The sequence below is a fragment of the Acomys minous genome, assembly GCF_964271855.1.
Source record: "Acomys minous genome assembly, chromosome: 20".
NCBI classification, from domain to species: domain Eukaryota; kingdom Metazoa; phylum Chordata; class Mammalia; order Rodentia; family Muridae; genus Acomys; species Acomys minous.
In genome coordinates, this window is record NC_140502.1 from 7859765 (window position 1) to 7886084 (window position 26320).

The following is a 26320-nucleotide window of genomic DNA, read 5'->3' on the forward strand; positions in this document are numbered from 1 at the left end:
TCCCCTCTTCATTATGCCTCAGATTAGTGATCAAAACTCTGGCATCATAATCTATGTCAGTAACAGCTCCTGTACTTCCTCCTAGAGGAACCACATGAAGCCTGATCTGTCCATCTGTGTAGTTGTCATATGTCCAGTTCATTCATTGTCCTTGGTTGTCCCCTCAGTCTCAGCAAGCCTCTCTGTGCTCTGGATGGCTGGCACTTTTGGTCTTTTTGTGGAGCTCCTGTCACTTCAAGTCCATTTCTCCTTCCTCCCACTGTTCCACAAGACTCCCTATTATCACCAAATGTTTGGCTGAGAGTCTCAGCATTTGTTTTCAACCTGTGTTTAGCAGAGCCTCTCAGAGGACAAAACAGTTAAACTTCTGTCTACAAGCACAGCATAGTCTCATTAATAATGTCAGGAGTTGGCTCTGTCCAGGGACTGATTCTTGGCTTGTGCCAGGTAGTCTGACTGGTAAATGAAATCTAACTGAAAAATATAAAGTTGGTACAAAACCACCAAATATTTGGCTGCAGTGCATGATCTGTCTCTTCTTAGGATGATGCTCACTGTTTCCTCTAATAATGTTGCTTAGCAGTATGATGGCTACTGGAGTTCTATGTTTTCCATATCATCTTGCCCTGATCTACTTATTTCACAATTTATAACTCCTGGGGCATAGTGCTGAGTGTAAATGTTCTTTTCTTCTTTAGAATAAAAACATTCAAGCTAAAATCAAACTTTATAATATGTGGGTGAATGACCTTGATGCCAGTGGAATGGTGATTAAAAATTTGAGGAAGTTTGTGGGAGTGTGAACTCATGTTTGCACATGGAGGTAAAACAATTTTCGTCCTTACAAGGGAAGGTAAGGGAATATTGACGTTATCCAAGGAAGTCGAAGATTTAAACTTAGAAGAGTGATGGTTTGACAAACATAAAGAATAATAAAGAAGATGGGTTTGTGTCCTAGCCTTAGGCAGTTAAAAACATACCTAGCTCTTTAATAAGGCCTAATTCATTGCTCAGCCCTGAAAAAATTATGTTATCAAAACTATATTACTATAGCTCCAAAGAATAAGATGTCCTCTTCTGGATTACATGGTTACATGAGCTCACCTATGTACAAAGGAAGACATGAAAATTCACACACTGCCGGGCATGGGGGCACACACCTTTAATCTCAGTACTCGGGAGGCAAAGGTAAGTGGATCCCTGAGAGTTCGATGCCATCCTGGTCTACAAAGTGAGTCCAGCACAGCCAAGGCTACACAGAGAAAATCTATATAAAAAAAAAAAACAAAACAAAACAAAAATGAAAACAACACACAAACAAAAACAAACAAACATGTATACACACAGTGACATATATAACTGAAAACAAGAAGTCTTTAAAATATTGTAGGATAATATTTTAAAGAGTCTGCATAAGCAAGCTGCTTCTCAGGAAGATCCAAATGGTGATCCCGAGCACTGCAGGATGGAAACCGTGAACCTGGCTTGGAACTACAGACCACTAGTCCTGACGAGTCTTAAGTGAAATGGGTCCCCAAAGTGCACAGCACAAGTGGTTCTGGCCTGTGTTCTTCCAACTGGACCACAGAGGGCAAGTGGCCAGTTCCCAGATTCTGGACGTGTACCTGCTCTGATGATCTGCAACTGTGCTCTATAGTATGGACTAGGTATCTGGGACTGAACTGTGTGTGGTAATGCACTGGACTCCAGAGTTGCTTCCCTAAAGAAATCTCAGGAAACCGACTTCACACCCACCCATGAGTCCACAGAAAGTCCCAGGTGCTGGCAATGATACCGGCACAAAATTCAATGCCCAAAGCAGCCGAATATGCTTGCCTCACCTGCGCTTCCCCCTCCCTATCTCTCTGACTGATGTGTTGGTCACAGAGTAATAGCATCAGAGCCAGTGGGCCCAGTGGGATGTGAGAGTGTGGATCTGATCTCATATCTCCCCACCAGTCCACAGTCTACGAATTGTAGTCTGGTTATCATGAACTATATGGCTAATTCTGCTTATGACTATATACCATGTCTTTCTTTATGGGCCTAGCTTACCTCATACTGAATGATCTTTTATAGTTCCACCCATTTGAATCCCAGAGGTGGCAGACTTAGGCAATCTCAGGATCACTCTGCCTTCAGTTCCAGAGGTGAAAGGCATTGGGGACTACCAGCAGTAGTGAGGCATGTCTTTGATCTTCCCATGCCAGTCCCCAGTCCCCATCTCTATCGGGAATTGCTGAGAAACTCGTCACTGGGGTCTATCAACAGAGATGAGGACTGCCCTGTGTCCTCTCCGTATGGTTACAATGGCCCCAGCTCTGTCACAGCTCCAGAGGCTGCATTCATAGGAGATTGCCAGCAACTGTGAGATCTACCTCTCAACTTCCATGCACTGTCTTCAGGGTCCCAGGTCGGCCTGCAATCCCAGAGGTGGCAGCTATCAGGGACTTCCTTGACAGTATCCAACAGGGATTAACTACCAGCAACACATCATGCCAATTCCCAAGACCAATCTCTACGTACAGTTGCAGAAACATTAGCCACCTAGGACTACCAGGGATCTTCAATTGTGTCTCCACCAGGGAAAACTAGATGGCTAACGTATAGCATAGGAACACACTCCACAAAACCCAGGGAAATACAGATTCATCAGAATCCAGATTATCCTACTAAAACAAGGCTACATCATGTAAGATATGTGAACCTTTGCAAAACAACCTTAAAACTTCAAATCTCTAAAAGTAATAGAACAAGATATCTGAAGGTGGAAAGATTGTCTTTGTCCATGGATGAGAAGAATCAACATAGTATAACTGGCCACGTTACCAAAAGAAATCAATAGATTCAATGCAATTCCCATCAAAACAGCTACAGAATAATTTACAGACCTTCAAAGATCAATTCTCAAGTTCATATGGAAAAACAGAAAACCAAGAGTAGCTAAAATATTTCTTTGCAATAAAACATCTTGTAAAGGAATCTCTACCCCAGATTTCAAGCTGTGCTATACAACAACAGTAATAAAAACACCATGGTACTGGAATAGAAATATGCTGGTTCATCACTGAAATCAAATAAAAGACCCTGAAATAAATCCTCACACCTATGGATTCTTGAGTTTTTACAGAGAAGCAAAACCCATACCATGGAAAATACATAGGGTCTTCAACAAATGGTGCTGCTCTAACTGCATGTCTACATATTAAAAAATGACAAAAGATCCATATTTATGACCCTGCACAAAACTAAAGGCACAGTGTATTAAAACCCCCAATTTTAAAAACAGACACACTAAATCTGTTAGAAGAAAAATTGTGAAAGTGCCTTATTCTATTTTTACAGGGGAAAACTTCCTGGAGATTACATGAACAAGTCAGGCTCTAAGGTCAGAATCAATAAATGTGACAGCATGAATTTCCAAATCTTCTGTAAGGCAAAGGGAATTGTCAACAGTACAAAATAAGAGCCTCCATCCTATGAAAAGACCGTCACCAATCCTACATCTGAAAAATGTTATCCAAGATTTGTAAAGGACTCAAAAAATTTAACACCAATAAGGGCAACATAATTAAGAAATGAGGTTCAGATCTAAAAAGAGATTCTCAACAGAGGAATATTGAATGGCTGAGAAACACTTATAGAAATCCTCATCTTCATTAGTCATGAGAGAAATGCAAATCAAAATGGCTTTGGGATTCCATCTTACAATCATTAGAATGGCTAAGTTCAAAAATTCAAGTGACAGTACATGGTGCTGAGGATATGTAGAAAGAGGAAGAACACTCTTCCACTGCGTGTGGGAGTGCATACTTGGGCATCCACTTTAGAAATTAATCTGGCACTTTCTCAGAAAATCAGGAGTAATGCTACCTCAAGGCCAACCTATGACACTTCTTGGCAAATATCCAAAAGATGGTCCACCACACAAGAAAGAAATTTGCTCAGCTATGTTGATGGCAGCCTTAATCATAATAGCCAGAATCTTGAAACTCCCTAGATGTCCTTCATTCAAAGAATATAAAAAGAATCTGTGGTACATTTGTAAAACGGAATAGTACTCAGTTATTAAAAAAGAAAGGAAAGATTCAAATTTGCAAGCAAGTGGGTGGAACTACAAATTATTATCTTGAGTGAGGTTACCCAGACTCAGAAGATATGCACGGTATATATTCACTTATAAGTGGATATTAGTCCAACATGAATTTCCTCTTAGAGTGCCCACTCACAGGAGATTGGTATAGATGCTGGGACCCTGTACTGAACTTCAGGTGAGAGTGGTATGGAAGAATGTAGAGATAGAGGATCCAGAGAGTCTAGGACCCCACAAGAAGACTGTCAAGGCTTGCAGATGAGGGAGTGTGGTGCTGCAGAAACTGCTGTACCAACCAAGGTCAATGCATGTAGGAAATCTAGTCCATCTTTTCAGATATAGCCAATGGACAGCTCATTCTCCATGGTTGTGGTGGTAGTGGGGACTGCCTCTGACATGAACTCCGGTGCTCCTAATTTGAGTACTTCCCCTTGTTGGGGAGGCCTGGTGCCACTCAAAAGAAAGAGAAGCAGGATATCTTGATGAGACCTGATAAGCTGTGATCTTAGGGTGTGTGAAGGAGGTATCCTTGTGTCACAGGTCTAGGGGAAGGGAATAGGGTAAAAACAGGATGGGGAGCAGGAAGGTACAAGTGAAGACACAGCATTTGGGATTTAATATAAATAAATTATTTTTTAAAAACAATGACAAATAGGTTAATGAGCGGAAAGAAATTATTAGTGTGAGTTGAAACTGAGGGCTCCAGTGTGGTAAGCAGGATACAGCTACTTTATTTAGCAAATGTAGGAGTAAGGTTTGCTCCATTAAACCTCTCATGGATCATTTTGTGTTTTCATAAATTAGCACTGACCATAGACATTTGTCTGCCTTGGTTATTTCAGCATTACTCAGAATAAACAATATATGAAGTCAAATTTAATGGCTCACAACAGATGATGAAATAAAGGAGAAATAACATCCAACATTTTTTAATTTTTATCTTCATATCTACATATTCATTTGCTATTTGTAATACATTTTTAGAATCTTAAAAGTTTTATTAAATATATTAACTGTTGGGTTGATCAAAGATGGCAGTACCAACTATGCACTGTGTCTGAGCAGCAGGATGGAGCCTAGAGATAGGATGGGAGCTAGAGACCACAAGACCTGGAGAGCCCTAGGTAAGAGATGTGGACAAGGTGCTGAGCACAGGTGGGTCTGGCCTCGGGACATCCAACTGGTCCAGAGAGGATGGATGCTCAGTCTCCAGAGACTGGCTGCATACAAGACTCTCAGTTGTAGCTCTGCTCTACATCTTGGACTGTGAATCTGGGACTTAACTGTGGGTGATGAAACACCAGCATTCAGATTTTATGGCCCAAGGGAGAATGCAGTCGAATGTGTGAATTAGACCCCAGACAACACACGTGCAGTCCTGTGTCTTTAAAGTCCAGCAGAGACACCTGGGTGGTACCTGCACTCTCTCTGACTAAATTGTGGCTTACACTGTAACCTTAGTATCAGCTAGCCAAGAGGGGATCACAATGTGTATATGGGAGAGCTCTGGCTTCAGATCACCCTGTCAGTTCAAAGAGGAACCCAGAGCCCACATAGGGGCACAGATGGCTGCAGACAGATTCTCTGCTAGGGCATGGCTCCCACTCTCTGTTGAACCGAATCTAGGTCCCATGGCTGGAGAAAGAATGGACAGGAAGTAGTTCAGGCCAGTGGACAGCTTCCACACTCTCTGGCAGATTGAACCAAAGTCCCATGGCCAGAGCTAGATCAAGAAGAGGCAGGCCCAAGAAAGAATGGGCAAAAGCCTAAGAATGCTATCAGCTCTGCACTCTCGGGCATACTAATCCGAGATCCTAGGGCCCCTGTGGCCAAGAGCAAGATCTCCAAACGCAGTCGAAGGCAGATATTACCTTCATTTTTTCAGACTGAACCTTGGGCTGCAAAGCACCATCACCAGCCTCAGTTGACCCAGTGGGGAGTCCAGGGTGTGAGGCAAAGTCCGTTGGAGCTGAAACCAAATCACTGAAGGATACCCTGATGTAGGATAGATTAAGCTTTGTCGCAGGTGGAAGCAGTCTTGGCGGGCTTTACCCTTAGGGCACACCATGAATACCTTGTGAGAGACTGTTTGGAGCCTTCCTGGGCTTGGAATTCAGGAAGCCTACCTAGGAACCCCACCGTGGCTATTGTTTTCCTAATTGACCCTCGAAGGGAGAAGGGACCGCCCTTTACATATGACTGGGAAGAGGTAGAAGGAGAGAGGAAGAAGGCGCGGAGAGGGAGGAAAGGACCGGACCAGCTCGTGGGACTGAGACACCTAAGGACCCGTCCTTCCGAACGGATTCCAGGAGGTTTTAATCTTCTGTCCCTTTAACCTTTTTTCCTTCTTGTATATGCTAGTTGGGTTGTATAATAAAGTTTAATTGTTAATAAACTGAGCCAACATCTGGCGCCCAACGTGGGGCCCGATGGGTTCCACAATCCCTAATGATATGAGGGAAGATTCAGTATTCCACGGGATAGAAATGTTGTTTCAGGGTATTGACAAAATTGCAACTACTGTTACAAAACTCTTTCCTACATTATACTTAGAGGGAATTCTTTGTTTTCTCATTGTCCTTTTATTACAATTTTTCATGCTTAGAAGGATTAGAAGACAGGCTAATGGCATAGAAAAGCCAGAAGGGTCAGTAAGTTCTATCCTTTTGGAAACGATTGCAGATTTGACTGGACAGATAGAAAGGCTAAGGTATGAAAATGAAGGGATGGGAAAACGGATAGAATTTTTGGCATTTGGTAGTGATGAAGGACAGAAAATAGAGAGACCGGAAAGCCAGAAAAATCAGGAAGAGTCAATAAGCTCTATCCTTTTGGAAAGAATTACTGACTTGACTGAACAAATAGGCAAAATACAGAGAAAAGTGGAAGGGCTGGAAAAGCAGAAGGCACCTTTGGTTAAAAAGGGTGGAAAAGGTCAGAAACCAGAGGCAAAGGAAGCCAGACCGACCAAAAGGTCTTTGGAAGTAAATGTACCAGTGGAGGATACTTCCACAGTCACCCAGGCACCTTCAGCTTTTCCAGTCACTGTAAGACATGTAATCGAGCCAAATGGTGCTGAGGGTCATGACGAAATAGCCTGGTGTCCTGTAGACATGATGGATTTAAAACATTTTAAGGAATCCATCATCAGATATGGTATACATTCTAACTTCGTTAAACAAATGTTAAACAGCTGGGCCTATCAGAATAGACTTGTTCCCCAAGATTGGAAAAATTTAGTTTCAGTGGTATTGGAAGCAGCACAACAGTTACAGTGGTTATCATGGTGGCGAACAGAGGCTATAAAAATAGAACAAGAAAATATCGCACAGGGAATAAATATTAATAGAGATCAGTTACTTGGTGATGGACCATATACTAACATGAGAGAGCAAATTCAAGCTGACGATAGAGTGATTGAACAATGTCGTAAGGCAGCCTTGAGAGCTTGGGAGCTGGTAGAGGAACCTGGAAAAACAACTATTTCTTTTACTAAGGTGTTCCAAGGACCTCTGGAGCCCTTTACAAAATTTTTGCAGAGATTAGGATCTGCTATGGATAAGGCGATGCCAGATTCGGATAACAAAAAGGCATTAAAACTTATCATGGCTTATGAAAATGCAAATGCTGAATGTAAGAAGGTGCTTAGACCGTTAAAGGAAAGAGGCGCTCCATTAGATGACTGGGTAAAGGAGACAGTTAATATCAACTCTCAGGAATATCAAAATAATATTGTGGGACAAGCTTTAGTCAGAGAGCCCAGATATCATAATACTCGGTGCTTTAATTGCGGTCAAATCGGTCATGTGCAAAGAAACTGTAAAAATAGAAGGCGCACTAACCCAGGAGAAAACGTAACTCATAGAAGAGAACAGGGGGGTTCTGGTTATGATGGTAATGAGGTACCAAGACTCCCAGGGTACTGTAGTCGCTGTGGAAAAGGGAAACACTGGGCTCGGGATTGTCAATCTAAGCGAGATGTGCAAGGCAATATCTTGCCGACGGGAAACGGCAGGAGGGGGCCATCGGCTCGGGCCCCCGTAAACAATGCCAGCCGAATTCCTTTGGCCAGTCAGGAAGTGACAAACCCGCAGGAAAACGGGAACTGAGTGTTAGCGATCTAATACATGCTACTGAAGGCAGTGCAGCCTTGGATCTGGCTTCAAATATGTCTCTTACCCTAACTCCTCAGGTTGAATGTTACAAATTAAATACTGGTGTTTTTGGACCTTTGCCTTCAGGCACAGTAGGATTGGTTCTGGGAAGAAGCGGACTGACTTCTCAAGGTTTTATTGTGCATCCTGGTATTATAGATGGAGATTCTAAAGGGGAAATAAAAATCTTGGTATGTGTGAAAAAGGAGATAAAAATTGATGCCGGGGATAGGATTGCTCAACTCCTACTGTTTCCTTACATTAAGGGCAAAGCCGCTCCAGTGGAAAGGACTGGTGCGTTCGGGAGCACAGGGACCCGTGTGTTCTGGCAAACAGTAATTAATGATCAGAGACCTAAGTTAATTATACAATTGAATGGTATTAAAATAAAAGGCTTGGTAGACAGTGGAGCTGACGTCTCCATCATTTGCCAAAAGTCTTGGAACCAAACTTGGCCACTTAAGAAGGTTTATACAGAAATTGTAGGAATTGGCAAGTTATCTCAAATAAAACAAAGTGTACAGTGGCTTAAGTGTGTGGGACCAGATAGACAAATAGGGAGGCTGAAACCCTATGTGGCTAACATCCCTATAAATCTCTGGGGAAGAGACCTTTTACAGCAATGGGGTACTCAGATTACTATTCCTGCAAATACTGAGATAAAGAAGGTTGAAACAATGGGTGAATTGGTATGCGCTTCTAGGGAAGAGATTAATGTAAGTGATCAGAGGCGACCACCAGCTATGCCCATTGTCCAACCTCAGAATTCTTCAGATTTAGAGTGTCAAAATTTATAAGAGGGGCCACTGCTGAGATACCAACCGCCTTGCCCCTAAAATGGATTTCAAACAGACCTGTATGGCAGGAGCAGTGGCCCTTAACAAAAGAAAAGTTACAGGCACTTCACGGTTTAGTGCAAGAGCAGCTGGAGGCTCAACACATCAAAAAATCTTCCAGCCCCTGAAATTCCCCTGTGTTTGTGGTAAGAAAGAAATCAGGTGGTTGGAGAATGATAACAGATTTGAGGGCCATAAACAAGGTGATTCAACCCATGGGTTCGCTTCAACCTGGAATTCCTTTGCCTTCCTTATTACCTCGGTCTTGGCATATAATTACAATTGATTTAAAAGATTGTTTTTTTACCATACCTCTACACGAGAAAGACAGGGAAAGGTTTGCTTTCTCAGTACCTACTCTGAACAGTAATTCTCCAATGAAGAGATATCATTGGAAGGTACTTCCACAGGGAATGTTAAATAGCCCAACTTTATGCCAGTATTTTGTACAACAACCGTTAGAAATACTTCGTAAGCTGTTTCCTCAATCTATCATATACCATTACATGGATGATATTCTGCTAGCTGATTCTGATCCTAGTATGGTAGAAAAAATGTTTCAGGAAGCACAAAGAATTCTGCCATGCTGGGGATTACAGATTGCGGTGGAAAAAATACAAAGAGGAGATTCAATTACCTATTTAGGCTATAAAATAACTGAACAAAAAATTCGACCACAAAAGGTACAGATCCGTAGAAATCAATTACAAACTCTTAATGACTTTCAGAGATTATTGGGCAATATTACCTGGTTAAGGCCTACAATCGGGTTAGCTACCTATGAGTTAAGTAACTTGTTTCAGATTTTACAAGGGGATTCAGATTTAAACAGTCCTAGGTGTTTAACTGCTGAAGCAGAAAAGAAGTTAATTCTGGTGGAACAAAAACTTCAAAAGGCATATGTGGATAGAATTGATCCTGAACTTGGTTGCATTTTGGTTATTTTGCCTTCAAAACATTCTCCTACTGGGCTTCTCATGCAAAGGGAAGACCGGATTATAAAATAGATATTCCTGCCAAATAAACAAAGCAAAAAATTAAAAACATATATAGAAAAAATTTCTGAATTGATTACAAAGGGAAGAATAAGGTTGCGTCAACTGTCAGGGATGGACCCGGCGGAAATTGTAGTGCCTCTTACTGATTCTGAGATTATGTCACTATGGATAATTAATGAAGATTGACAAAAAGCTTGTAGTAATTATTTGGGAGACATTAACAATAGATACCCAAAAAGCAAACGTATACAGTTTATAAAAAAAACTAATTGGATCCTTCCAAGTATTGTAAAGAGGTCACCAATCTCAGGGGCACCCACCTTTTTCACTGATACAAATAAATCAGGTATGGCTGGTTATAAGTCTGAGAAAATGACCAAGGTGATTAAAAGCCCATTTACATCAGTTCAAAAATCAGAATTATATGCTATCCTTATGGTTTTGTTAGATTTTCCTGAACCTCTTAATATAATTACTGACTCTCAATATGCTGAAAAGGTTGTTTTACATATAGAAACTGCTGAATTTACTCCTGATAACACAAAATTGACTACTTTATTTATAAAGCTACAACAAGTCATCAGAAGCAGAAATTATCCCTTGTATATTACTCATATTCGATCCCATACAGGTTTACCAGGTCCATTGACACAAAAAAATAAAGAGATCGACAAATTATTGATAGGTAATGTATTCGAAGCCTCCAAATTTCACGAAAAACATCATGTCAATGGTAAGGGGTTGAAAAAAAGATTTTCTATCACTTGACAACAAGCTAAAAAAATAATTAATAAATGTCCTACTTGTTCCTTATATAGTCAACTACCATTACCTGCTGAAATTAACCCTAGAAGTAACAAAAGAAATGAAATTTGGCAGATGGATGTGTTTCATTTTACAAAATTTGGAAAAATGAGATATGTGCATCATACCATTGATACCTATTCAGGTTTTCAATGGGCAACTGCCTTAAGTTCTGAAAGGGCTGACTGTGTGATTACTCATTTACTAAAAATAATGGCATTTATGGGAATACCTACACAAATTAAGACTGACAATGCTCCTACATATGTGTCCCTTAAGATAAAAAACTTCTTTATGTATTATAATATAAAACATGTTACTGGTATACCTCACAATCCCACAGGACAAACAGTTGTGGAAAGAGCTAATCGTACCTTAAAAGAAATGCTTATTAAACAAAAGGGAAGGGTAAAGACACCCAGAGATCGATTAAATAATGCTTTGTTAACTCTAAATTTTCTTAATGTAAATGATAAAGAGACGTCAGCTGTGGAGAGACATTGGATAATAGAAAAAACTAAAAAATTGGGACAACCAATATTCTTCAAGGACTTGAAAAGTATAAAATGAAAACCTACAGTAGTTTTAAGATGGGGTCGTGGGTATGCGTATGTTTCCACAGGGAGTGAAAATATATGGCTACCAACTAAACTTATAAAGATTAGATCTGACCATATAACAAGTGAATCTTAAGAGCTACCTGGTTCTTAACAACTTGACATTGTTCCTTACAGCTTGGAGAACTAATGCCCTCTTCTGTCCTATTGGTGTATATGCAGGTAGAGCCCTGTATTTACAAAAAGCAGGACAATGCTAAAGACAGCAGGCAGCATGGGTAATTTAACCCCAAAAACATGCCTCTGGCACCTCGAGCAAGATGCCTCAAATGATGTTCCCTTAAAAATTATATATGTACTAACATACCTATACTAATGATTTATAAAGTCTGCTTACTTTCAGAGCAAAAAACAGGACAATTATGAAGATCGAACTTCTGTCTCTGACACTACTACTTCTTCCAAAAATTGCATGCATATTAACAATAAATCGGCTAGCTAAAAAGATCGATCCCAAAAGGACTGGACAAAAAACAGCTAGCTTTTCCAGCACTTGGCCAATATATTATTTTTCTTGGGTACCCGAAAAATATTTTTTTCTTAAACAGCATCAAGTAATTTTAAAAACACGACGCCCCCATTCCCAGTAGGTGGGATATGTGTTTTTGATGGGTTACCAATGCTCATCTTTGCCTAACGGGGTTATTTACAATTAATAAAAGTTCATTTGGGGATTTCTTTCTTCTATCTTTCTTTCTCTCTTACTTTCTATCCCTTTTAATATTAAAAAAAAGGGGGGAAGGAAGGGAGGATACAGGATTGTAGAATAAAAGGTAGATTATTAAATCTACTAACTTAAAAATTTCTACATTGGTATTGTAGATTGATGGAAATTTAAGACTTTTGATTGATGGAAATTTAAAACTTCAACTTTTGCTTCACATTGATATGAACTTAAATTGTATACTCCATTCATTTTTGCCTTATGTATTGTATGTTATATGTTGACAAAATATTGTATATTGTATGTCAGAAATTTACGTTCTTTTTGTTCAATGTTTATTTGATGTATTATTCATGTACCACTAATGTCTTATAAAAAACTGTTTAAAATCATCGGGGATAAAAGTTGGTATTTAGTTACGTAAAAATCCTATTAGATACTCACTTTGTTATAGAGCAGGTTTGTTTAATAGCTTGTCTATGTCTGCAAAGGAATAGATTGATAACTGTAAGAATAGATAGATTTGCTCTTCAAACTCTTCAGAGATCCACAAAATATGGCATTTAATGATGAGGGCTTTCCTGACAGAGAGAGACATCCGCTCCTGGCCGCCTCTCCATTTGCATCATTGAAGATGGGGGCTTCAAAAGACGCTGGTGACAAAATGGTCACTAGACGGAAAAACTGCTCTGCTACTGCTCTTATCTCTACGGCTGATGACAGGCTGACTGTCTGCAACGATCAACAATGATGCTGGAAAGATGACTGTCCAGCTTTAAAGAGAATAGATGGACCAGACCGTCGGATTTCCTGCTTCAAAAAGCAGTTCGTTGGATGTTTTGGGCCGAAAGGCTGAAGACTAATTGCCCCAATGAAGGAGAAAATTCGGTGACTATCCAGGCAGTCTGCTCTCTCTGTACTCTGCAACTTGGAAGTTGCCTGCCAGCAAAAGCAGTTCGTTAGATGTTTTGGGCCGATAAGGCTGAAGATTGATTGCCCTAATGAAGGAAAGAATTCAGTGACTATCCAGGCAGTCTGCTCTCTCTGTACCCTGCAACTTGGAAGTTGCCTGCCAGCACTTCCTTTATTAGATAGATTTTCCTTCTTGGGTCTCTGATGGGATTAAAGACTAGATAGCCACAGTGTTACTAAAAGCTTAAGTAGATTAATGATTACAATTTCTCATGAAAGAAAAGGACTCTCTTTGGTAGGATAGTGGTATACTTTCCCTTAGGTTAACAAGTATAAAAAAGACTTTGTTATGTTCTTGATTCCTGATGAGTATGTATATATGTATATATGTATATATGTGTATATAGTTCTTAATTTTTTAGAGAGAAGGGTGAGGTGTAGGATAGATTAAGCTTTGTCGCAGGTGGAAGCAGTCTTGGCGGGCTTTACCCTTAGGGCACACCATGAATACCTTGTGAGAGACTGTTTGGAGCCTTCCTGGGCTTGGAATTCAGGAAGCCTACCTAGGAACCCCACCGTGGCTATTGTTTTCCTAATTGACCCTCGAAGGGAGAAGGGACCGCCCTTTACATATGACTGGGAAGAGGTAGAAGGAGAGAGGAAGAAGGCGCGGAGAGAGAGGAAAGGACTGGACCAGCTCGTGGGACTGAGACACCTAAGGACCTGTCCTGCCGAACGGATTCCAGGAGGTTTTAATCTTCTGTCCCTTTAACCTTTTTTTTCCTTCTTGTATATGCTAGTTGGGTTGTATAATAAAGTTTAATTGTTAATAAACTAAGCCAACACCCTGATCCACATAGGTGAGGAATCTAGCCCTATAGACATTCACAAAAGAACTACTCTCAATGACCAGTGAAGGACACCAAAAACTACATCCTAACATCAGAAAAAGCAAGACAGCTAAAGACCAGCATAAAAATGCAAACAACAAAACCAAAAACAATACTACATCTCCAGAACACAGTTATCGCAAATAATTAAACCCTGGGACTTCAAACACAACTGAAGCACAAGAAATGACGTCAAATCCTAAGTAATGAAGATGATAATGGAGGAAACAAACAAAATCCCTAAAGAAATAGAGGAAGATGTGGACAAACACATTGAGAACCCTAGAGAGCCCACGACAGAAGCCTATACAGTGGAATGAAGAAATTAGTAGAAGAAATTCAGGAAATGTGAACAATCAGATGCTGAAAATCAATAAAAACAGTTCAAGACCTGAAAAGGAAAATGGAAACAATGATAAAAGCACAGACAGAAGAAAGCTGGGAATAAAAGAAATTATAGTAGAAAACAGGAAATGCAGAGGTAAGCTTCCCTAACAAAATTCAAGAGATGGAATAAAGAATATTAGATGCAGAAGTTACAATAGAAGAATTTGATGCAATCATCAAAGAAATTATAATGTCCCAAAAATTCCTGACACAAACCATCCAAAAAATCAAGGACACCATGAAATGATGAAATCTAAAGATATTGGAATTGAGGAAAAAAGAAGAATCCCTGCTTCAAGGCCAGAAAATAACTTCAGCAAATTCATAGAAAAAAATATTCTCATCTTAAAGAAAGAGATGGATATTAACATAAAAAAGTCTTACAGAGTACCAAATGGAATAGACCAAAAATATACTAATCCCATCACTTAATAATCAAAACACAAATGTATAGAACAATGAAAATTTTTATTGGCAGCAAAGGAAAAAGGCCAAATGGCAAACCTATCTGAATTACACCAGACTTCTCAGCCGAGACCATAAAAGCCAGAAGAGCCTGGGCAGAGGTCCTATAAACCCTATAAGACCACAGATGCCAGGCCAAAGTACGACACCCAGTGAAACTTTCAATAACTATTGGTGGAGAAAACAAGATATTCCATGGCAAAAACAAATTCAAACAGTACCGATTCACCAATCTGGCCTTACAGAAGTTACTAGAGGGAACACTCCAACACAAAATTAGAAACTACAACCATATAACAGAGGAAATAGATAACTTCACTGTAGCAAAACAACCACACAAACACTCTACCACAACCAACATCCAAGTCACGGGACTTAACAGTCACTGGTCATTCACATCTCTCAACATCAATAGTCTCAATTCTCCAATGAAAAGACATAGACTAACAGAATGGAAGCATAAACAAGACGCACTATTCTTTTGCATTCAAGAAACACATCTCAGCCACACTGAAAAACATTACCTCAGGGTCAAAGGCTGGAAAAAGGTATTCTTGGCCAACAGACACAAGAATCAAGCTGGTGTAGCCATTTTAATATATAATAAAATAGACTTTCAATTGAAATTAAAGAGAAGAGATAAGGAAGGAAATTTCATGCTCATTAAGAAAAAATTCAACCATGATGACATCACAATTCATAGCATCTGTACACACAATGCAAGGGCATCCAAATTTGTTTTTTTCTTTCTTCTTCTTTTTTCCCCACCATTGTAAGAAATATTAACAATGCTGAAGTCACACATTGATCTGAACACATTAGTAGTGGGAGACTTCAACACCGCATTTTCACCAAAGGATATGTCAATGAAACAGAAACTAAACTGTGAAATAATAAGGCTAACCAATGTCTTGAATCAAATCGACCTAAGAGATATCTACAGAATTTTCACCCAAACAAAAAAATTATACCTTCCTCTCAGCACCTCACAGAACCTTCTCCAAAACTTACCATATCCTAGGTCACAAAGTGAGACTGAACAGATGCAAGAAGATTGAAATAATACCTTGTATCCTATCCTATCACTGTGGTCTAAAGCTGGACTTCAATAACAACAGAAGTAGCAAATGTCTACACACACGGAAACTGAAAAACTCTCTACACAACAACTGGATCAGTGAAAAAATAAAGAAAGAAATTAAGGACTTTTTAAAATTCAATAAAAATGAAGGTACACCATATCCAAATTTGTGGGATACATTGAAAGCAGTGCTAAGAGGAAAATTCATAACACTAAGAGACTTCATAAAGAGATTAGAAAAATTTCATATAGGCAACTTAAAGATATTTATAGTAGCCCTAGAAAAAAAGAAGCAGAAACACCCAAGAGGAGTAAATGGCTGGAAATAATCAAACTCATGGCTGAAATCAATAAATTATAAACAGACAGAACAAGTTAAGAATCAACATAACCTGGAGCTGGTTCTTTGAGTACATCAACAGGATTAATGACCTGCTTGGCAAACTAATTAGAAGCAGAGATACGATATCCAAATCAACAAAATCAGAAATGAAAGGGGAAATAAAATAACAGACACTGAAGAAATACAAAGAGTCATTAGGTCCTACTTCAAAAGCTTATAGTCCACAAAATTTGAAAAACTGAGGGTAATGGGCATTTTCTTGATGGAAACCATCAAAGTTTGAGTCAGTATAAGATAAACAAATTAAATAGTCCTATTTCTCCTACAGAAATAGAAACAGTTATCATAAATCTCAGAAAACAAAACAACAAACAAACATGCTCAGGGTCAGATGGTTTCAGTGTAGAATTCTACCAGACCTTCAAAGAAGACTTCTTACTAATACTCTTCAAATTACTCTACAAAATAGAAATGTATGGAACATTACCAAACTTATGCTATGATGTCACAGTCATATTAAGACCTGAATCTCAGAAAAACCCAGGAGATAAAAAACATTTCAGACCAAATTTTCTTAAGAACAGTGACATAAAAATACTCAATAAAATATTCACAAACCAATCCAAGAACAAACACATCAAAGATATCACTCACCATGACCTCGTAGGCTTCATCCCAGGCATGCAGGGACGGTTCAATATATGGAAATCCATCAATGTTATCCACCACATAAACAAAATGAAAAAAAAACCCAACATGATCATCTCCTTAGATGCCAAGAAAGTAATTCTCAAAATCCAACACCCATTAAAATGTAAAGACTTGGAGTATCAGGGATACAAGGCACATGCACAAACATCATAAAAGATACATACAACAAGCCAATAGCCAGTGTAAAATAAAATGGAGAGAAACTCAAGGATATTTCACTAAAATCAGAGTCTAGACAAAGCTGCCCACTCTCTCATCTTCTCTTCAAAATAGTACTTGATGTTTTAGTAGAGCAATAAGACAACAAAAGGAGATTAAGGGGATCTACATTGGACAGGGGGAAGCCAAATTATCATTGTTTGCAGATTATAGTGTACATAAGTGAACTCCAAAATTCCATCAGAGAACTCCTCCAGCTAATAAACACCTTCAGCAAAGTGGTTGGATACAAAATTAACTCAAGGATCGGGAGAATAAACCTAGTAAAGATGACCATCCAACCAAAAGCAATTTACAGATTCAGTGCAATCCTTATCAAAATACCTACACAAAATTTAAAGACATTTAAAGAACAATTCTCAAATTCATACATAACCCACCCCCCAAACAGCTAAAAGAATTGTGTACAATAAAAGATCCTCCAAAGCAATCTGAATACCCAAGCTCAAGCTGTACTATATAGCAATAGTAATTAAAACAGTATTGTCTTGGGATAACTATAGGCTAGTTCATCAATGGAATCGAATCAAAGACCCAGAAATGAATCCACACACATATTGTCCCTTCCTTTTGACAAAGAAATGAAATCTATTCAATAATAAAAGGATAGTATCTTCAACAAATGGTGCTGGTCTAACTGGATGTCTACATGAAAAAAAATGCAATGAGACCCATATTTATAACCATGCACAAAACTCAAGTCCAGATGGAATAAAGACCTCAACATAAAACCAGATACACTAAATTGCTTAGAAGAAAATTGGTGAAGAGCCTTGAACCTACTGGCATAGGAGACAACTTCCTGAACAGAGACCATATAGCTCAGGGCTTAAGGTCAACAATTAATAAATGGGACCTTGTAAGGTTGCGAAGCTTCTGTAAGGCAGAAGATGCTGTCAATAGAAAAAAGCAAGAGCCTACAGATTGGGAAAAATTCTTCACCTACTCCACATCTGACAAAGGTCTAATATCCAAAATATATAAAGACCACAATAAACCAAATACCACCAAGGCAAATAATTCAATTAAGTTATGGGTTAGAGAGTTAAACAAAGAATTCTCAACAGATGAATATAGAATTCCTAAAAAACACTTAAAGAAATGCTCAATGTCTTTAGTCATCAAAGAAATGAAACTCAAAATGACTCTGAGTTTCCATCTTACATCTATCAGAATGGCTAAGATCAAAAATTCAGGTTTCAGCACATGTTGCTGAGCATGTGGAGAAAGGAGAGTACTCCTTCATTGCTTGTGGGAATTCAAACTTGTGGAACCACTTTGATCCACCTGACCAATCTGGCACTTTCTCAGAAAACTGGGAATAGGGATACCTCAAGGCCTAGCTATTCCACTCCTCATAATACACACAAAATATTCTCCACCACAGAAGGATATTTTCTTAACCTTGTTCATAGCAGCCTTCTTCATAATACTAGATTCTGGAAACAACCTTGATGTACCTCAGTTGAAAAATGGATGAAGAGACTTTGGTACATTTACACTGTGGAATACTACTCAGGTATTAAAAATAAGGAAATATAGAAATTTTCAGGCAAATGGATGGAACTTTTTTTTTTCCTTTAAAAATGTCATTTATTTTTATTCGTATTTGCTCATAAACATTGTTTAAAAAGTTAAAGTCTACTAGTTCTTGTTCTCTGGTCATGGTAAACCCCTCATTCCAACTGACTCTAACTGCAGCATTGGGAGTCTTCAGATTTCTTTTTTATTTTTTATTTTTTACTTATTTATTTTTTAACAAATGAATTTTTACCATTACTTTCCTTTTTCCACATACACTTAAATTATTACACAGATACACAATAAACTACCTGATTGCTTCATGGATGGAACTTGAAATGATCGTCCTGAGTGAGTTAACGCAGACCCAGAAAGAAACACATGGTATATACTCACTCATACCTGGACACAAGCCCCACAGTGATGTCCTCTGAGAGTCTTCATTCAGCAGGAGATTGGGACAGATGTAGAGAATTCCTATTGGGATCCCATTTGATACTGGTGTGGGAGAATGGGAAATATTAGGACACATAGGGTCCAGAAACTCTTCACGAAGACTATCAAAGATGGCGGATTGGGACTTAATGGGGTCTGTCCAAACTGCTCTACCAACAAAGGACAATGCATGAAGTAAAACAGGTCCCCAATTCAGATATAGCCAATGGACAGCACATTCTCCTCAGTTGTGTGGTTAGTGGGGACTGACTCTGACATGAACTCTGGTGCTTCCTGTTTGAGCACTTCCCCTTGCTGGAGAGGCCTGGTGGCACACAGAGGAAGGGTAAGTAGGCTATGCAGATGAGACCTGATAGGCCATATTCATATGGTAGGTGAGGAAGTTCCCTTCTGACCCATGCCTAGTGGAAGAGAACATGGTGCAAGAGTGAGGGAGAAAGGAATGGGACGATACAAGCGAGGAAATAACAACTGAGATGTAATCTGAATGAATTACTTAAATAAAATTAAATATATAATCTCTTATATTTTAAATATATACAGTGTTGTTTTTTAACTATAAAACAGACAGATATTTAAAATTAGCTTGTATATAATTCATAAATGATTGAAACCACAGAACAAAGAAGAAACTAAAGAAATACAGTTATTCGGTCCATACTTTTCTTAGACCTATTTAAATTCAGAGGAAAAGCACAAGGTAGTCTATATGTAAATAACGGATTTGACCTCAACATGAAAAAAATAATGATATTATTATCAGGAATTTGGAATGGAACAGAAGGTCATTACGCTAAGCTACACATGCAGACTTTAGAAATTCTAAATAATCATAGACTCCAGTTTCATCAATGTATGTCTTGTATCTATGTGTGTAGGAGTGTTGGTTGGTGTGTGTGTGTGTGTCTGTGTGTATGTGGGTGCATGTGACACACACATCTTTACACCACAAATTAGGTCGGGCATTGTTTGAGAAGTGCAAAGGCCTACAGGAATTAGAGATGGAATATCTTGTGACACTAGTGGGAAGAAAATATGAGTATATGCTCATACTGGCAAAGCAGATTCTACATTTCAACGAAGAATAGATTACTCTGCAATTAGTGTAGGAAGAATTTACACATTAAAACCACAGTTGTTTCCCTGTTATTATTTGCTTCTATGATACTCAGCACAAGAATTCCTTACAGATATTACTTGAATAGAAATGAGCATAAAACAATACTGAAAAGCAGAGATTCAGTACAAGAAATGGGCTATCACATCTTATTGATCTGTGAGAACTGAAGCTCTAGGATGGAGATCATGTGTTAAAATTAAAACATTTAACCTAGTTTATTACTAATAATGTAGGTATTGGTTGAGGGATAAGTCTCATTTAATATTTGAAATGATACACAAAGGCCTTGGGTTTCTTTGGATATTGTAGATATTGTTGAACTTTTAAAAATCAACATTCAAAGTGTACATGAGTTGCTATTGGGTGAGGAGTGGGATGGTTTATGGTACAACAGGACTCAAGAAATTTCTAGATTTCACCTGATTATTGGTTCTCCAAAACTAGAAACATAGACTTTGGGTAGAAATTCTTTATTTGTCACTGGTGTGACATATTTCACAGTGTGTATGTTCTGAGGTTCTAAGATGGCCCAGACAAGTGGGTACCTCTGCATCATATAGACTTGGTGCTCACCATGTAGTCATGAGCCATTTTATATGCCCCTTCTGAATCAATAATTTATATTTCACTGTGCATAATCTAAAAAATATCTACTGACATAGTTTCTATTGGTGTACACATAAACAGATATATAAGATAGCACTGAAACAAAACTTTGACTAAACAGCCTCTGCTCAGGGATTTTAATATCCATAAACCTGAATGATGTCATGGAGCCACAGACAGAACTATTATCAAATATATTTATCAACTCATGTTTGCCACATGGACTGTGGACCTCAGATGACAAGTCCCAGGGAAGATTCCTCCAGGAATGAGGAAGGTCCTAAGGGAAAAGAGGAATCATGAATGTGCAAGTAAACTTTCCATTGTCCAGAAACATAAAGTAAGAGAGGAACACATGGGTGCCCATTTGTTAGGCTGATATGCATGCCCATGGGTTCTGCTCAAACTGTGGCATCAAGCAAGGACAATATGAGCAGTAATCATCAAACCTCAACCCAGATCTAGAGAATGCACAGGACATTTTTCACAGTTGAGCAGAGAGCGGGGACTAAATTTCACACAAACTCTGGTGCCCCATATTTGACCACGTCCCGTTGATTGGGAGGCCTGGTGGCACTCAGAGGAAGGATAACAGGATATCAAGAAGAGCTTTGATACCCTATTATCATAAAGAGGGGTAGGAGTTCCCCTTCAGTCACAGACATAGGGGAGGAGACTAGGGTTAAAGTGGGAGGGATGGAGGAACGTTAGGATACAAGGAATGGGATAACAATTTAGACTTGAGATATTTCCCATTTTAGATGTGGTTTAGTCCTATCTTGCTAAGTCATTGCTTTGATTAAACTTTGGCCAAGGACAAAGTGGGGAAGAAATGTTGTTTTGGCTCATGGGTTATAGAAAAGGGAAGACAAAGAAGTACCATGGAGACTGAAACTAAAGCACAGGCCCTTGAGAGAACACTGTTTACTGGCTTGCCCTGTGTCATTTCTCACACACGCTTGCTTAGCAAGAGCATTGCCTTTAGTAGACTGAGCATCCCTACAATGAACATCAAGTAGTAAAATGCATTAGTGTTAGAAAGACAGGCTATTCTAATAGGGAGAATTTCTCAGGGAAGGTTCATTCCATGTTCCCTATCTTTTTACTGGACTTTGTGTCAGCTTGATGTAAATCAACAAGAAGACCAGGTAGCAAGCTCTGTAGTGTCTGCATAAAGTACACTAAAATTCTGTTTCTATAATGTCTAAAATTTGGTAAAGAATTCAACTTTTCATCCACTTGTTTTAATATATTCACACGTTTGGCATTATATAAAGTGCTAACTGACACGTGGTATCTCAGGTTCTGTATATAAAATAAGCTTATTGATATCTCAACATCCTAATATAATATAGTTATGAATGGAGTAGGTAAAACTTAATATGAATTTTATTTCCTCAGATGACACCCTCTATATGCAGTGCTGACTGTCATCCTGGATTCAGAAAATTCAGGTAGGAGGGAATGTCAGCCTGCTGTTTTATTTGTATCCACTGCCCAAAAAATGAAATTTCTAATGGAACAAGTGAGTGTTTGCTGCTGTGATAAACTTTACTTTGATAATCCTCTCAATAAACAAAAGGATGCTGAAGGAATCTAAAAGGCAACTACAAAAATAAAATATACCTTTTTCTCCATTATCAGTCATAGGAATGCAAACACAAACAATGTCATAATAACAACATGAAAAAGCTCTTTTCCTAGATGTACATTTTGATTCCATTTCTGTCACATCATATTTTCTCAAAGAAACAAAATCAAACTGCAATGTGATCACATTCTGTATGAGATCTGTCCTTGTTATTAATTTCCCCTATAACTAAATGAATGGCAGATTCCAGAACAAAGTTTTAATATGTGTATTTATTCTTTTTGCATGTATATATATGTCCCTTAACATGTTTATGTACACTGTATATGCACAGACTTGAACAGAGGACAGAATATGGCACCAGAGATGACGGACTGTGTAATGGAGGTTCTAGAAACCAAGACTGTATCCTTACAAAAATTAGTGTAGAGATAAAAAAAATTACTTGCAAAATGATCAGAAACTGTTGAGTATGAGACAGAATTTCTGTGATTTATAGAGGCCCATTTTATTTTTCCCCCTTCTTTATTGTAATTTATTCTGATTATACCCCAATTGTGATTGCCTCACCCTTTTTCAAATGTCTGATGTGATTTGTTTCTAAGAAGGTGAGAATAATTGTTCATACATGGTGTACAAAATATAAGGAGTCTTATGTCAAATGTTTTATAAATAGCTCCCAATTAATAATTTCATGAAAGAATAGATTAGAATGCTTTTGTACTGAAAACAATTAGTCACAAACAGTAACATTTTATTGCAACCTACAAAGCCAGTTTAGTAAAATGATTATATATTTATGTTTGAGTAAAAGGAAATGGACAATGAATAGTTTTCCCACATTTGCCTGTCATAGTATGTAATGAAATCAAGTTCTTAGAAGATATTTCTGGCCAATAAGATGGCTCAACATTTAAATCATTTGCCTCTAAGACTGATAGCTGGAGTTCATCCCAAGGACCCATAGAGCAAGAGGAGTCAAAGAACTCGCAGAAATGGATTCTGACATCTATGCACGCAAATCGCATACATAATTCTTAAACATACTGTAATAAAATTGTTTTAAATGTAAAACTGAATAAGAATTAATGGTAATTACATCAATAAAAAGAAAATGTTAATATTATTTATAGGTGTGTGTGTGTTGCGCAGGTATGTGTACAAAAGGGCAGATGTAGGTGAGAGGCAACTAGTACCTCTGCAATTAATTTGCAGACAGTTGTGAAACACCTCACACAGGTTCTGGGAACTGAACTCAGGTCTGTAGAGAAGTTTCTACCTTCAGTGATAGAGCTAGTGCTTCTCATGATCAAGACTCAAGGATTCTTTCTCAATACTGCCAGATTATAACATAAATATGGACATATTAATCATAATTTTTAATTTTCTACAGTTTAAAAAGTTTATATTACATTTATATACCGTTAAAATTTACTCCTCATATTGACATTCCTACTTCTTCCAAATGGTTACTGAATTTGGTTACTACATTTATTTGGACACACTAATATAAATAATAAGAATTAATAAATAGAAGCATTGTTGTACAGCAATGTCCTTCAATTATATTATCAACAATAAAATGAAGGTATTGCAAAGCTTTTGCAACAGATTATTGAAACATCTTGTCAATAAACTGCTGAGGCTGCATTGACAAGTCTTTCCTTTCTCAATCAGATATGGATCAGTGTGTGAAGTGCCCAGAGGACCAGTATGCCAACACAGAGCAGAATCATTGCATTCCAAAGCTGTGATCTCTCTGAGCTATGAAGACCCCTTAGGGATGGCTCTGGCCTTAATGGTCTTGGGCTTCTCTGTTTTCACAGCTCTGGTTCTTGGGGTATTTTTGAAGCACAATGACACTGCCATCGTGAAGGCCAATAACCGTGCTCTCAGCTACATCTTACTCGTGTCACTCATGTTCTGTTTCCTCTGCTCCTTGCTCTTCATTGGCCGTCCAAACTCAGTCTCCTGCATCCTGCAGCAAATCACATTTGGAATTGTATTCACTGTGGCTATTTCCAGTGTGTTGGCCAAAACAATCATAGTGGTTCTGGCTTTCAAAGTCACAGCTTGTGGAAGAAGGATGAGGTACATTCTGGTTTCAGGAACTCTTAACTACATCATTCCTCTCTGTACACTCATCCAAATTATTCTCTGTTCAATTTGGCTAGGAGCTTCTCCTCCCTCTGTAAATACTGATGCACACTCTGAGCATGGCCATATCATCATTGTCTGCCACAAGGGTTCTGTTATAGCGTTTTACTGTGTCCTAGGATACTTAGGCTGCATGGTCCTGGGAAGCTTCACTGTAGCTTTCATGGCCAGGAACCTGCCTGACACATTCAATGAAGCCAAGTTCTTGACCTTCAGCATGCTGGTGTTTTGCACTGTTTGGATCACTTTCCTCCCTGTCTACCATAGCACCAAGGGCAAGGTCATGGTGGCTGTGGAGATTTTTTCTATCATGGCTTCCAGTGCAGGCATGCAGGGATGAATCTTTGTTCCCAAGTGCTACATAATTTTATTAAGGCCTGACAAAAATTCTCTTCCAAAGATCAGGGAGAAATAATATTTCTAAAGTCATATTTCATGAATACTTTGTGTTAAATTAATTTATTTACTCATTTCCATCCTGATTGTAGACCCCATCCTTTCTCTCTTTCCAGTCCTACCCTTCCTTCCTCTCTCCATTCCCTCTCCCCTATGCCTCAGATTAGTGGAGACTCCCTTCCTATGCATGCCAGCTCTCCAAGTTGCATCAGGACAGACCATGTTCTCTTCCCGTGGGTCCTAGAAAGATAGTCCCCACAAGGAGGAAGTGATCAAATATCTGGTATCACAATACATGTCAGTAACTCGCCCCATACTTCTTACTAGAGGACCCACATGAAACCTGAGCTGCCTATCATCTACATCTGTGTAGGGGGCATAGGTCCAGTAATGCATGGTCCTTAGTCGCTGCCTCAGTCTCAGCAAGCCACTAAGTGCCTTGTTTAGTTGGCACTTTTTTTCTTTTCGTGGAGCTTGTGTCACCTCAAAGTCTCTTTCTCCTTCCTCCCACTGTTCCACAAGACTTCCTATTATCACTCAATGTTTGAATGCGAGTCTCAGCATTTGTTTTAAACCTGTGTTTAGCAGAGCCTCTCAGAGGACAACACAGTTAGGCTTCTGTCTACTAGCATAGTCAAATATCATTAATAATCTCAGGGATTGGCTCTGTCCGTGGACTGTGTCTTGGTTTGTGCCAGGATGTCTGACTGGTAAATGAATTCTAACTGACAAATATAAAGTTGATATATAACCACCAAATATTGGGCTACAGTGTATGATCTGTCTCTTAGAATGATGCTCACTGCTTCCTCTAATGATGATGCATAGCAGTTGTCTATGTTGTCCATATAATCTTGCCCTGATCTACTTATTTCACTATTTATAACAATTGGGGCATGGTGTCCAGTGTAAATATTCTTTTCTTCTTTAGAATAAAAAACGTTTAAAAAAATCAAACTTCTTTTAATATCTGGGTGAATGACTTTGATTCCATTGGAATGGAGATTTAAAAATTTAGGAAGTTTGTGGGAGAGTGAACTCATGTTTATGCATGAAGGTAAAACAGTTTTCCTCCTCACAAGGGGGCAGGTAAGGGAATCTTGATGTAATCCAAGGAAGTAGATGATTTAAACTTGGAAGAGTGATGGTTTGATAAATATGAAGAATACTAAAGCATATGGATTTGTGTCTTATCTTTAGTATCTCATATAATGTCCTGCTTTTTAATAAGGCTTGATTCACTGCTCAATCCTGAAAATTATGTTATTAACCCCATTATCGAATAGCTCCAAAGCATAA

The 26320-nt window shown here is 38.6% G+C and overlaps 1 protein-coding gene across 1 annotated transcript in view; it reads left to right on the plus strand.

The window, feature by feature from the left end:
• Positions 1-26320, plus strand: part of LOC311590880 (vomeronasal type-2 receptor 116-like) — a gene marked incomplete at both ends in the record, with an annotated part of 49259 nt that overhangs the window by 13073 nt on the left and 9866 nt on the right. The gene's annotated exons all lie outside the window — the stretch shown is intronic.